The 14,019-nt window shown below is 39.0% G+C and overlaps 1 long non-coding RNA gene across 1 annotated transcript in view; it reads right to left on the bottom strand.

Annotated features, from left to right (window-relative positions):
• LOC121919285 overlaps window positions 1-13,498 on the bottom strand; it is a 117,242-nt gene extending 103,744 nt beyond the window's left edge. The window contains exon 1 of the long non-coding RNA XR_006101430.1: window positions 13,445-13,498. This is a non-coding gene — a long non-coding RNA (uncharacterized LOC121919285). The remainder of the gene's footprint in view (window positions 1-13,444) is intronic.
• Between the last annotated feature and the right edge of the window lie 521 nt (window positions 13,499-14,019).

The following is a 14,019-nucleotide window of genomic DNA, read 5'->3' as shown; positions in this document are numbered from 1 at the left end:
TTTATCTTAAAACAGCTTTGTTCGACCTGATGCCTCTCAAATGTTTGGACTTCAGTTTCCATCAGGGCCAGACTGCATGGCTAATTCTGAGAACTTTAATCTAAAAGTAAAAGTAATATTTGAAGGAAGGTTAGCTAAGGTGTGGTCCTACCCATCTGAAGAGCACCACATTGGGGAAGGCTGCCATACAACCAGATATAAATTCCATCTTGAAATTCAAATCAAAATAAGTAATGATTCCTTTGCCACAGTATCTGTTGCATTGTTCTGCTTACCTAAAAGCAAATTCCATTAAAATATTTTCTGCATTTTTAAAAATAAGCTTTATATAACAATAGAGTTCAGTTATCACTATTTCCATTGTGTCTTATTTACAAGAAATGTTTCACATAAAATGCTGACATCAGGGAAGACAATAACAAATACAGTAGCTGGAATTCTACATGTAGTCCTTACTTATGCAACTACTTTAGTTGTGAAGGTAAGTACTGTCCCTTGACCGGATGTCCCCGATCTTGAATTACCAGGCAGCACGTGCTACAAGCAATGGAGGTCTGTTTTCTGTTGATGAAGACACAGCTGCCATTTCCACATATCCTTACAAGCAATCTCTGGAACAGCAGTCATAATCAGGATTTCTCTTGCAATTCCTCCTTGCACCAAAGGGGGTTGGAAACTTCGAATCATACTATGTCCTGATCAACAGGAGAACAGACCCTCATCACTCACAGCACCTGCTGCTCATTAAATTAAGATTAGATAACTTTAACAATGCCTCTGTATTCCCTTCATCATTGAATACAAAGGAATTGTGAATATGAATCAGCTCCAAATGTGTAACTCTATGTTATGCATTTGTCCAATTGCCAGACACTATGAAATTCCAAGATTCAAATGTTTTGTTATCTGCATAAAGGAAGCTGCTGATATATCAATATATCCTTTATGGCGGATTCTGTCCTTCTATATTTTTTAATATGGGAAGAAGTACTAAGGCCAGGTCTGAATGGATTAATAGTTGTATTCAGCCTCAAAATTCACCTGTCCATTGTTGTACTCACCTGTACTCCTAGGAGCACCTCCTGCCAAAGAAAGCTTTGAGAGGTTTCCCAGCCCTCTCAAGTTAGTTTAGGGGGTGCTCAGATGCCTGAAGAAGGAAGAGAAGATATCACGCACATACACACACAACTTTTATTCTTTTGTCAGTATGTGTAAGTTCTCACATAGAATAAAAGATCAGGCTATTTCATGGGTTTTTTTTAACAGTCAAGACATACTGGCCTGTTACAGACTGCCAAAATAAAGCTGCTTCAGGTCTCTTTGGAGGTATGCTGTTTAAATGATGCATGCATCCTAAGAATCCGGAAGCGGCACCAAAGCTGCACTCCAGTGCTTAGGAATGGAGTGTGGCTTTGGCGGGACCTCCAGACTCTTAGGACCCATGTATCATTTAAATAGCATACCTCCAAAGGGACCCGAAGCACCTTTATTTTGGCAGTCTGTAACAGGCCATTGGTTTGCACTTGGGATTTATAAAGCTAACTGAGCTGTCTCTTTTGCATAAGTTGGCAATTTCAGGTTCAGAAAAGGCTTGCTCATTGCTCTCTTACAAATAGATATTATAGCTTATACTTAACTTCAGCCACCCACCCCTCAAATTGCTTGTTTATATCTTTCAAAGACCAAGGATGGTTTAAGAAAGGAAGCCAAGGAGAAGTAGGGAAAGGCAACATTACAATTTGCTGTGAACTGTCAGCTTATTCTTATTGTTTTGATTTAAATATTCTGCATTGATTCTGTACATTTTTTTAATTTTCTGTACATAAAAAGCTTTTTCCTATGCAGAAAATTATGTTTTCTGCACAAAAATATCACATGCAAATTTTGCACAGAATGAGTCCCAAACTTTTAAATAGTCTTTAAAAACTTTAGTTTTCAAAGACTTTCTCACAGCATGAAGAAATTTCTCAATATTACTCTCTGCTTCCTTTGAGAATGAAATTACATCCCCATGCTTGCTTAACCATCTTTCTTCAGTTACTTCAACCTTCCTCTTAAGTCAGGGCAGAAGATATCTGGTGCAACCAGTTAATGGTTCATGTCAATCTAACCATACAACATTCAGCCATGTGCAGGAAGAAGAGTCTCATCAGTCAATAGGTGACTTGCTTTTTTTCATTACATATAATTATAAAATAATTAATTACTAGGGAATTTATTTAATATTTTCTGCATTGATGTTGATTATTTCACATTTGACCTGAATGAAATAAAAAAAATCCATTGGTAGTTCCTAAAATTCTTAAAATTTGTTTCATACCAAATTTCTTGCAAAATGAATTCGAAAAGAGCAATCTTCTGAAAATAGCCCCAAGTTTGCCTATCACTTCATACTTTGCAGAGAAACATATGGGATGCCAAGCTATGTATAAACATCATGTTTGGTCAGTATTGGTTCATCAGTGTTGATGAACTCTGGGAAAAATTACAGTAAACTGATATGCTTGGGAGTTCCCTCAAGCAGTGAGGTTTGGAGTGAAGCCCAAACTTAATATGATCTTCATTTTGTTCCCATGAGGTAACATGCCAAGTTTGTCAGTTCTTTGATCAGGCATGGGAATTTATATAGCATAACACAGAGACCAAAAAAAAAAAAACCTCTTAATTTTTTTTTTCCTTTAAAAAGTCCCATGTCCTTTTGAGCATCCTGCTCGCTCTGCCTGCATTTTGGAAGAAACCATTGAAAAGGAGCACCATGTGTTAATTTTGACTGTATCAACTTCTACAGAGCTGCTAACATAAAAAATTGCATGATTATATACTTCTATATTTTAAAATAAAATAGCTAGAGAAAATTTGGGGGTGGGTTGAAATGTCAAATTTGCCAGAAATGCATTATATTGAGTGATCACCGTAGACAATAATCTTGAGTCTTGGGTGGAGGGAGGGTCCTTTTTTGTTGATTAGGTATAATTTAGATATTAATATGTGTCAGTGTTTTGTTTTGTTTTAAGTGTTGAGTACTTCATTCTTGATATATTTATAATAACGGTTACAATTAGCATACTGAAATAGTTTGCTTTTAGCCCAATTTAAATACATGAACAATGAAAATAACATAGTTTTCAGAATAGGGCTAATCCTATTGTCTTCCTGACTATATGAGATGGGGAGGGAACAACTGTCTCCACAGCTGAAAGGGAAGTATCTAACTATTGTAGAAGCCAAAATATGAGATCGAGATTGAGATAGTGTGTGTGTGTGTGAAAGAGAGAGTGAGAGAAAGGGGGAAAATCCCTGTCCCCACTCTACCCTTCATCACCCCCAAAATAAGTATCAGCAAGGAAAAGAATTTGTTGTCTTGCTCATGTCTTTTTTTTTTAAAGAAATTTTGATTTTGTAAACACTGAAAAATTACTCTCCCAATTCATGAAGATAACATGCATAATTAATATACCAATATATATATATTGAGAATGTGGTTGAGAGACTGTGGTCCCTGAAAAGTGACCCAGTGTTACTATACCTATTGTAATCTCCCTATCTGGTGTTTATAGGGAAATGCCACGGTAGAGCTGTGAAGTTGACTGAACAACATGCCCTCCTCTGACTATATGACTTCCATAACAAGTCAGACTCCTTCCCTCCTCTCAACATTTTGGAACTCAGTTCAGCATTCAAAAAATGGCAAAGATTCTCTTATGCTGGCTGATGCCAAAAAGTAACAAGATTGATAGTAAAATGAGAAGTCCAGGCCTCTTTAGAACCTCAATTAAGTGCAGCGATTACTACTCCCATACCTCATTGTCATACCAGCAAATATGGAGAACCTTTAGTGCTCCAGATGCTTTGAACTACAACATCTACAACCTCTTACCAGTAGGGATGCTGGCTGGGACTTCTGGAAGATGAAATTCAAAACATCTATAGGACCACAAGTTGTCTACCCCATTCTACAGAATGCTCACCATTGTTTCCAAGATACAAAAAAAAATCATAATAGACTATGAAGGCCTTTTCATGACAAGTAGGAGTGGTGGGTTTTAGGCAATGCCTCGTATATTCTTAAGATTGAAATTCTGTTTTGTTCATCCTTGTTTCCTCCTCTCCCATCCTCTCTTCTTCCTCCTTCCTTGTAAATGTTCCTTTCATCCAAGTAAAATTTTGTTTATGATGCCTTTGCACTTCTGCATTAATAGTGTGAAATTCCACATTGAGAGAATTTTCTCCCATTATGTGCAGGCTTCAAAATGTTACACTTAATAACAAAGGATGTGTGCACACATACAAAGGAAAGGCTCAGATGTGCTATTGAGGGGGGGGGGAGCCTCGAAATGAGCAAATTAAACCCACAAACCACTATACAGTTTTACCTACACACAGTCCTGGAAAACCAGTAGATGGCCATGTGCTTGCATCTGATGGAGTTATTTTGAATTTAGAGAATGATGGTTACTGGTATTCACCGCTGAATATTGAGAATCACTTCACTAGTCTTCATGAAAAAAATGATATTAAATAAATCAATGATTTGGTAAATAAATGGTTTGGAATTTACAAGAAAAACACAGAAAGAAAGTCAACACTCCTCCACCTTTGATGTTCAGAGTCACCAGTGACTATGTCACTGACAAGCAGAATATAGCCAATATTTCTGATAGAACAGACTGGTAAGTGACAGCGTGTACAGACCAAAGTCTTTGGCTGGCCTGGGGGCAGATTGGGGGCATTGCGTCCACATGACGCATGCCCAGCTCTGCCCCAGGCTGGCGTGACGCTGCACACCACACTACATGGCAGAAAGCATCATGGTACTCCCCTGGCGCTGCGTCTACATGCCAAAGGAGTGCTGAAAAGCTGTGGTGCTGGTGGCTATGGCACCCTTTCCGCAGCACAGAAAGGCGAGATTGGGATTGCAGTGTGTGGTTGCCACGGCCCTGATCTGGCTTTAAAAGCGGTAGCTTCAGGCTGCCACTTAGGGGCGGTCTGTACAGCCCCTTAGTCATGTATCCCAATTATCAAAATGTTAAATGAATGGATCCCTGAAGTGTTACATGTGAGGAAAAATAGCACACATTTAAAGCTAAATGGGAATATATATTTTTTCTTGTCAATGGCTCATGTTTCGCCATCTGTATTTTTAAATCTAATAGCAAGGATTTACAATCAAGTAATTGGGTAGGGGTATTTAAATCACATAATCTTACATATTTTGGATATCTATTTCCATAATTAATTGCCAGAGCTCTGGATAACTTTCAGTTTTCCCAGTTTACTAGATTAAGAATTATAAATAAAGAAATTCTCAAATCAAGGATTATAAAACACAATGCATTCTCCATTTCAGTGAACAATCATTCTGAATCCTACAATGCTAGTCCTGAAATTAAAAAAACAAAATAAAACAGAATACATTAGTCAAAGCTGAGCCATATGGGACAAAATCCCAGTTTCCAGCAGATACACAGGGAGAGAGATGCAGCTGGTGTCTTTGTTAATACCTGTCAATCTGTTTTTAAAAATGTATATAAGTAGAACTAAATCATGGAATGATGTTGTCCTCATTGCCTTTGGAATAACATTTATTTTAATTATGAGAATTTAGGATTTGCAAATGGAGCAGTGAGCCTCTCCCCTCCCCCAAGAATCATAACAGCAGTAAGGCTGGAAAGGAACCTGAATGTACTTGGCTCCAATCTCTTGTACTGAAGCACAGTTTCACAATTTGAATCTACTTTGGCTATTTAAATAACTGGCAACTGTCAATAGCAGTAGTAGTTTCATTATATACCACTTCATACTGCACTAAGCAGTCTCTAAATGGTTTGCTACTGTAAGCTAATTGCCCCCAACAAGCTGGGTGCCCATTTTAGCAACCTCAGAAGGATGCAAAGCTGAGCCCCTGGCTGAGCCTCTTGTGATTTGTGAATAAGTGGCAGCAGTACAAGCATTTAACTACTGTCCCACCAGGGCTCAACTTGGTAGTCGTAACATTCCTCCATGCAGGCACCTGTACCCATTTGTGGACGTCGTTGTCCCTAGCCTCCCACCAAGTGGGATTATCCATGTGACATTATCATGTGGCATTCCTCCTCCTCTGGAATTTTTTAGCACCTGCAGGCAGTGTTAAGGAAAAAGCAACATGGGATATACAGTGAATGAAATAAAACATGTATGTGAGAGTCAGGATGACTCAGCAAAAGCAATTAGAAGCCACACAGGTGTAAAAGGTAATATAGTTAACAAGTCCTAAATGCCAAGATCAGAAATGCAAAGTGGATAATTGAACACACCTGAGAATTGTTAAAGTGGTCAAGGTGAAATGATGAAATCATTAATTATGGGATGAACCAAGAGAACCAATGAAAATGGCTGTACACGCCCACTGGGTGGAAACTGACAAGAGTGGGTGGTATTTTGCAATGACTATAATAATGGCTACGAATCCCAATGTATTGTGTGGGTAGTAGTGGAGGAGTATTGTTGTATTGGATAGTTTTGGAGCTGTATATAGTAGAATAAAGTAGATCTTTTATATAAGACTACTGAGCTGTCTGGTGTCTTGAGTCAAGATACAAGAGCCAGCTGGATCCTGAAGAAGTGTGAAGACTTCTGTGGAAGCAAGAGTGAGAAGGCTTGGAGAGTTTGTCAGGGTCTTCAGCCTATTCTCTGTAACTCTGCTGCTTTAGAGCAAAGCTTTAACCACTGGCCAAAACTGGTCAGCGCCGGTGCGTAACAAGGTGGTGAGTTTGAGCCAGAGGTGAAGAGCTACAACTCCCATCATCCCTGACAGTGGCATCACTAGAGTTGGCATCACCCAGTGCAGTAAGATGTTATGTTTTTGTAAGAAAAAATTTAAAAGAATTTAAAAAAATGAAATTTAATTTATTTTAAAAATAAAAATTGGGACCTTTCCTTTCTCCTCCCACTGAGCCTCAGCCAACTCATACCATCTCTTCCGCATTTTAAAGGGTTACAAGCAAACACCACAGCCCATTTGTGCCAAAAAGAAGATGTCTGGGGAGCAGTGGTGTCACACACCCCTTAAGGTGTCATGTAATGCGCCCCCCTGCACACCCCAGTGCAATCCATGGCTGCAGGAGGCTGGAAAATTGGAGTGATGACAACACTCATTTAATTTAATATTTACTTCCAATTAATACATATAGTGAAGCTGAACAAACTGCACCCAGATGCAGATTTCATGGTGTTCAGTGACAATCAGTGGGGAAAGGATGAATTATTTCATGTGGAATATTTACATGGGTCGTCCTTTGCTTGTGGTCTCTAGAAAAAAAGTTTTCAAAAATCCTTACATAAATATGAAAGTAATTAACACTGACACCATTGATAACAATGGGGCTTCTCTCCTCACTGTTTGCTGAAGAAAGTCACCACTGCATTTTGTTTGGCCATAGAGCTATAAATAAATAAATAAATACTAGAGCTATTGTCATTGTAAAACCTTGATGTTTACCACTTAGAGGGAACATGGCAAGAGTATATTGTAATTCTGCTTTTAAATTTCTTTTTTGTTTTTTTATTTGTATACCGCTATTCCAAAGATCATAGCGGTCAACAGCAAGTAAGCTAATTAGCAAGTAAGCTGAAATAAATGCTTTCTGGACTCAACTTTTCCCCTCTAAAAATCAAATGTAAAATGAAACTGGGCCAGGTTTTTTTAAAAAATAAATAAGACATCCTTCACCGAAATTGAACTGGCTACTGTATTACTAAATTTCAATTTAAATATAGTGTACCCTTGGTTTCCATTGTTCCATGATCACCTGTGGATACCAAAACCCATGAATGCACAAGTCCCATTAAATACAATGGTGTAGTAATATGGTGTCCCTTATATAAAATGGCAAAATCAAGGGGTTTTTTTAATTTATATTTTTAAAAAATATTTCTAAGCTGTGGATGGTTGTGTGCATGGATACAGAAGGCCAGTCATTTTCAAATGTATGAGTTACAATGAAGTAATGCAAAGGAAATCCTCTTTCCTCCCCCACCCCTTTTTCTGAAATTGCATTGCTGCAATGTGCAAATGTGAATTACCCTGCTAGAGAAAAAGATAAGTATTTAAAAACCATAATATTTAAAGAAGAAACAAGGGGGAAAGTTAACAAAATGGTCTTCTGGGGTGAATCCATGGTGTCATCAGATTGACTGCAGAGCTGTCAATAGCATCCTCTAACACTTTGCAGGGATTTAATTTCCATTTCTAGAAGCTACTGTGAAGTAATGCCTTCCCCTGCCTTGTTGTAACACTTGACTCCTAGGCACAAAGATTTAAAGAAGAAGCTGGTATACACAGTATTTCATGACATTTGGACTTTGCCTCCTTGTGTACCAGGCATCAGGTTCTGCCACTTCTCTTCCGTCTAGGCTTCAGAAGGAAAGAAGAGGCAGGCACAGCTCTATTATGCCTAAGCCCAGAAGCAGATGAAAGATCTTCCCTCCATCCCAACTGACACTGCCCTGACCTCGGCAGGAGAGAAGAAGAGGTAGGCACAGCTCCATTGTTCCTAGGCCCAGAAGTAGATGAATGGTCCTTCTTGCATCCTGCCTGCCTCTGTCCTGGCTGGAGAGGAGACAAGAGGCAGGCACAGCTACATTGTGCCTAGAATTAGAAGCAGATGAAAACTTGTCCCTCCATCCCAACTGCTACTACCCTTGCCTTGGAAGGAGAGACAAGGCAGGCATAGCTCCACTATGCCTAGGCCCAGAAGCAGATTAAAGGCCTTTCCTCCATCCCAACATCCACTGCCCTGTTCTTAGGAGGAGAGAAGAGGCAGCATCTGCCGTACTTAATCCCTCCCCCTGTCATCCCTCTTCCTTGTGTGTCAGGTCTTTAGATTGTAAGCCTGAGGGCAACGAAATTTTTTTTTTCTTGTAAAGCACCATGTGTATTGAAAGTTCTATATAAATGATGATGGTGACGACATGAACTTTGACAAAAAAATCTTTTCTGTCCCTCCCTACCTGCCTAGTTTTGGTATTTTTGAAAAAAACACCCACTGAAACTAATAAGAACTATTTCCCACAATTTATACTGTATATATATATTCATGTATAAATCTAGAAATTTAGGTCCAACAATTGATCCAAATACCATGAGTTGACTTATCCACGGGTCAATGTAAGTACTATACTTTAACTCTTAATTTTAAAAAGGAACCATCCCCTGGTGAAAGGCAAGAGTGTAATCTGTCCTAGGCACTCCTCTGCTTTCTCATCCATCCAGTGTTTAGGGTGAGTAAAATTTTGTAAGTTCTTTGACATTGTTTTCCTGCCCCCCTCCCATTCTTTAGATCCTTTGTTACATGCGCCTAAGTTTTACCCTCGACTTATCCACGGGTCATATCAACATCCATAATTTTGGCCCCAAAACCTGTCCACGACTTATGCATGAGGTTGACTTATAGTTGAGTATATATGGTACCTATAGGAAATCACTTCATTCACCATTGGAAAGAAATTCAAGCATAAGAAAGGGGCGAGGGCAGATATAATCAGTATAAAAAGTATCAGTCTTGTTGTGCCATTGAATTAGATCAAATTGCTACCTGACATAAAAGGCCAAGTTAATTTTCAATCCCCCATCCAATCCTGGAACAGTGTGCAGCAAATTTTCAGTTCATCATAAATTTGTCACGAAAATAAAAATCTAAAATATCTTGCTGGTCTTTTGCAACAACTGCATGCAATTACATTTAGTGGCATTTCAGAATGTCATAGCAAAACATCTTCAGCATTTTAGACCTTTGAGAGAGCTGATGATTCATTTGTTATTTATTACTTTATTTATGGTTTTTAAACTGCTCTGTCTACAAGGGGGAAATTTACAATGGATGCAACATCCCAAGACATTATTTATAAACTGCTACAAGCAATTTAACTTGTTTTCACTAGGATTCATCATAAACCCCCTGATCCAATTGAGGATGATCATTATGCAGGCTCCCTTCTAATCCAGCCTGAGTCGTGTCCAGAGGTGCTTGTATGGAAACACAACACCCATGATTGGACTCACAATGCCTCTTACAATTATTGTAGCTGCGTATACAATGCCACACAGATAACTGCTGTTGGCAGAATTGTAGGCTTGAGCTGTCTGGTTCTATGTGGTGTGTATTTTCAATAATCATGGTCTAGATCCTAGTATATAGGCTTGCCTCAATGAGTATGGCCTTGAGTCAAAAGGCTGATAGGGTTCATGCCATCTCTTTCCTCTTTTCCTCAGGGCCTTTTAGTTCAGGCATAGCTCCCTCCCTACCCACCTCCAACCCCTATTGCTTCCATCTGAATCTTTTTCAGTCAGCCACCTTCTCACCTATTACCTAAAATAAGCATCAAGGAAAATCTGTCAGTTTCATTTTCATCCACATTCATTTAAAACAAACAAACAAAAACTTCCAAGTTCTTTCATTCCCAGTTCTATGATTTTAAAATATTGATCACTCCTCCTAAACATGACTTAAACTAAATGTGTCTCTCTTTCCATCTGTACAAAGCAAATTCAACAGCCATAGCTATCCTCAATGTGGAGAGGACCAAGTCATATTTGACTGCCATACAGCATTTCAAGATGAGAGCTGGAATCCTGTACCAGAGTTGCTTGTCTGTAAGTGGATTTATGTAAGTGGGAATTAGGTTTCGGCAGTTTCATAACATTGTCATCCGGTCGAGGGCTGCTGTAACGTTACTAAACAACAGAACCAAGAAAATGTGCATCAGTAGCCTCTGCTACTCTGCTATGTATATGTAAAGTTATAATATGTAAAAACTGATATAGGATTCTGGTGGAAGAGACTGTTAGGAAATGAAAAAAGAAAAGAAAAGAGATCACAACTCTAATTCAGCATTAACATTGCTAATTTCACAAGGATTCAAACTCAGATATTTTTTTTAGTTGAGCGCTCAAAGCTTATATTTATTTATTCAATATATAAATTCTCCCCATTTGGGATAAAGACAAGATATTAAATGAATGAATAAACATCCAATATTTCTCCCTAGATGGAACCCAAGATAGCTTATAGATAACTTAACCTGTACCTTTTTTTCTCTTACTTTCATGTTTTGAATTTTTTTTCCTTCCTCAAACATGAAGGAAATTCCACATTCTGGTAAATTCTTATTTTAAAATATTGAAGCAAGATTCTCATCTAGTTACGTTTGATGGGCAAACGAATTCTTATGTAAGGGAAGCAATGGGTGTGATGTGTCTTTTACTATGTGGCAAATGTATTTTAATGGTTTCAATATAATTGGATTGGTTGTTTTACTTTTTTAAAATTGTTGTTCTATATATTGTTTTAGCTATTTTGATTTAACTTATATTGTAAACCACCCTGGCAGAAATGTGGGGAATAAATAAATAAAGTTCCTGTTCTTTATCACTGTCAAGAAACTTGGTTTCGAGTAGCTGACACTGTAACACTTAGCTTGGGCACTGAAATTGTGTCAGTTCTCACTGTACCTTGTAGCTCAAATCACTAATTTCAGCAGCTCAGTCTCAAAGTCCTGATAAGTTTGCAAACCACAATATTTATTATTTTGACTTCAGACTTTGTAAAGCTAAGAATTAGACTCTTGGTTGTAGCTCAAAAAAAGAAAAGAACAACAGTGTAAAGCTAAGAATCTGGCTCTTGGTTACCATCTCATTCAAAATACAGATATGTTTAAGGTTTGACGGCTTAATATAGAATTTTGGAAAGTAACTGTTTTAGACGACAACTCCTAGGATCCCCAACCAGCATGACCACATATAAATTTACAAGCTCTAGCTTAACATATTGGGATTGCTCTGAATACTTTCATAAACCTTAAATTTCTTTGACTCAGTTCTAAATAGCAAGTTCAGTCAGTCTTTCAGCTTGCCTGCCATAGTTAATACAAGGAACTGAAAGCACATAGAGCTTCTCTTCTTGCTTGTTTGCTGCATAGTTAATAGTCACCAGCTTTGTTTGCTTACACCATATTATATTGTACTGATACTGGACAATGGGATACGTAGTCATAAGTTAATTATTAATACTTTTGCTCACATTCCTTTAATGAGCAGGTATGAAGAGAGGAGTCTCCTAGCTATGCTAGGAGTCTGATGGTGAGTCTCATAAATGTGGATGTGTGGTGGCTGGGTTCCCAGTCACCTGAGGACTTCTCCTGAACTACAAAGGGTTAATCTGGTAGGAGGTACATGCTAATGAGAGATGACATCACATGCTAATGAGCAGCTACATCATAGCTGACGTAAGGCTCACTTGGCCAATCAACAGTGCCAGAGCAGCAGTTTCAAAAGATTCCAAGAGAGGGGTTTAAATACCCCTGTAGGACCATGTGTCCTTTGTTCTCCATCTTGGCTGTGTTTGGGGAAACCAGAGGTTTGTCCTCTGAGCAGCCGGAGGGCCAGCTCTGGAATGCAGGTAGAGTTGGCAAGGAGCCAACTCCCTGATTCCAAGAACTCCACAAGGACTACGAATCCCATCATTGTGTGAGTAGCTCAGGAACAGTGTTAGTCAGTACGTCTAGGTTTTTGTTATGTTTATCTAACAGCTTGCCTGAAATGAATATCTTTGTAACTGTGTTTTCTGACCTGCAAGGCAAGGAGGCCTGGCATGAGTGATACCTTCCTATTCTATACTATTTCTTTAAAATAAACTTCTTTCTTTTAAAAGCATCTGCTATCTCTGTGCTCCTGTACACGTGCCCTATCTCGGTTACTGATTGCTCTGGGTGAGCAAGGAAGGAAACTAGATCTCTCTATCCCTCACAAGTCCCAGTGTGTGTGGGGGGAGGAATTCATTCACTGGGTGGTGGCAGCGCGACTATAGGACCTCCAGGGGTCTCATTCTGCTCAACAGAGAGCGAGAATGGAAACCTAGGAGCTCCTAGAAGGAAAAGTTCTTTTAAGGGACTCCCTGGGAGTAAGGGCCACGCACAGGGCCATTGCTCTCAAGGAATCATCACAGGATGCTACAGGGTTAGAAGTAAGGGCAACCCTTGGACAATGGTAGCCTTTGACTTTATGGGCGAATGGGGCATAAGCCCACTCAAAATTTAAATTACTGTATGATTTAACTATAACGTATTAATACTAGCTTTTCAGTCCTATCAACATATGTCCACTGGGAACATCTTTAGTTTCTGAATAAAGTTTTTTTTGTCATGCCATGATTCCATAACATGGATTCATATTCAGAAACTTAAGCAGTGGACCTGCTGGAGCCTGCTGCTGGACAGAGCAGTAGGAAGTTCCAGAGCCACATGTCTCAGACACAGACCAAAGTTCAGTACCAGCTCTGGCAGAGAGCCCTTCCCATCTGGATATAGAAGACAACCTTCCCTTCCCCTTACCTTCATTAAGCAGAGACAACAAAGGGACTTGAGGAGGTCTCAGAGGATTTATAAAAAGCAGCAATTAATTGAGCGGTACCTGCATTGATCTGCTGATTGATAAATTCCTAGCCCTGCCTTCCAGGAGTTGTCAGACATTATCTGACCCACCTGACTTCCTGTCATGTTCTTGAATTCTGTGCTTGACCTGGACTGTGTTTGTTGACTCTGGTTGCTGTTGACCTGACTCAAACATTGCTGAACTCTCTTTGGGGAGTAAGGCTTTTATTTGTGTAAAGTAAGTGCTGAATTATAAGCTACTCTGTGCCTGTGTTTGCTCATTAGCTGCTGGCTATCAGCTATGTAGCAACCAGTTTTTGTCTGGTTCCCCAGACTATGTTTGGGACAGTTTTTTCATTCAGTACTGGAGTTTGAATTTCTGAACTAAAGTAAAGTACATGACAGTCAATTAAACAGCACCTCCTTCCCCCTACACCATTTATAAAATTTCTTCTTCTGGGTGAAGAAGATCTGGAGCCCTTTCATTCTGCACAATTACAGCAGTATGTTTCCACTTCAACTGTCATGGCTACATCCTATGGAATCATGGAGTTTGTAATTTGTTGAGTTACTAGATCTACCTGGCTGAGATTGTAAACACCCCTCCCTAAACAA

Source organism: Sceloporus undulatus, chromosome 1 (assembly GCF_019175285.1).
Source record: "Sceloporus undulatus isolate JIND9_A2432 ecotype Alabama chromosome 1, SceUnd_v1.1, whole genome shotgun sequence".
Classification (NCBI taxonomy): domain Eukaryota; kingdom Metazoa; phylum Chordata; class Lepidosauria; order Squamata; family Phrynosomatidae; genus Sceloporus; species Sceloporus undulatus.
This window is presented reverse-complemented; position numbering and strand designations above follow the sequence as displayed.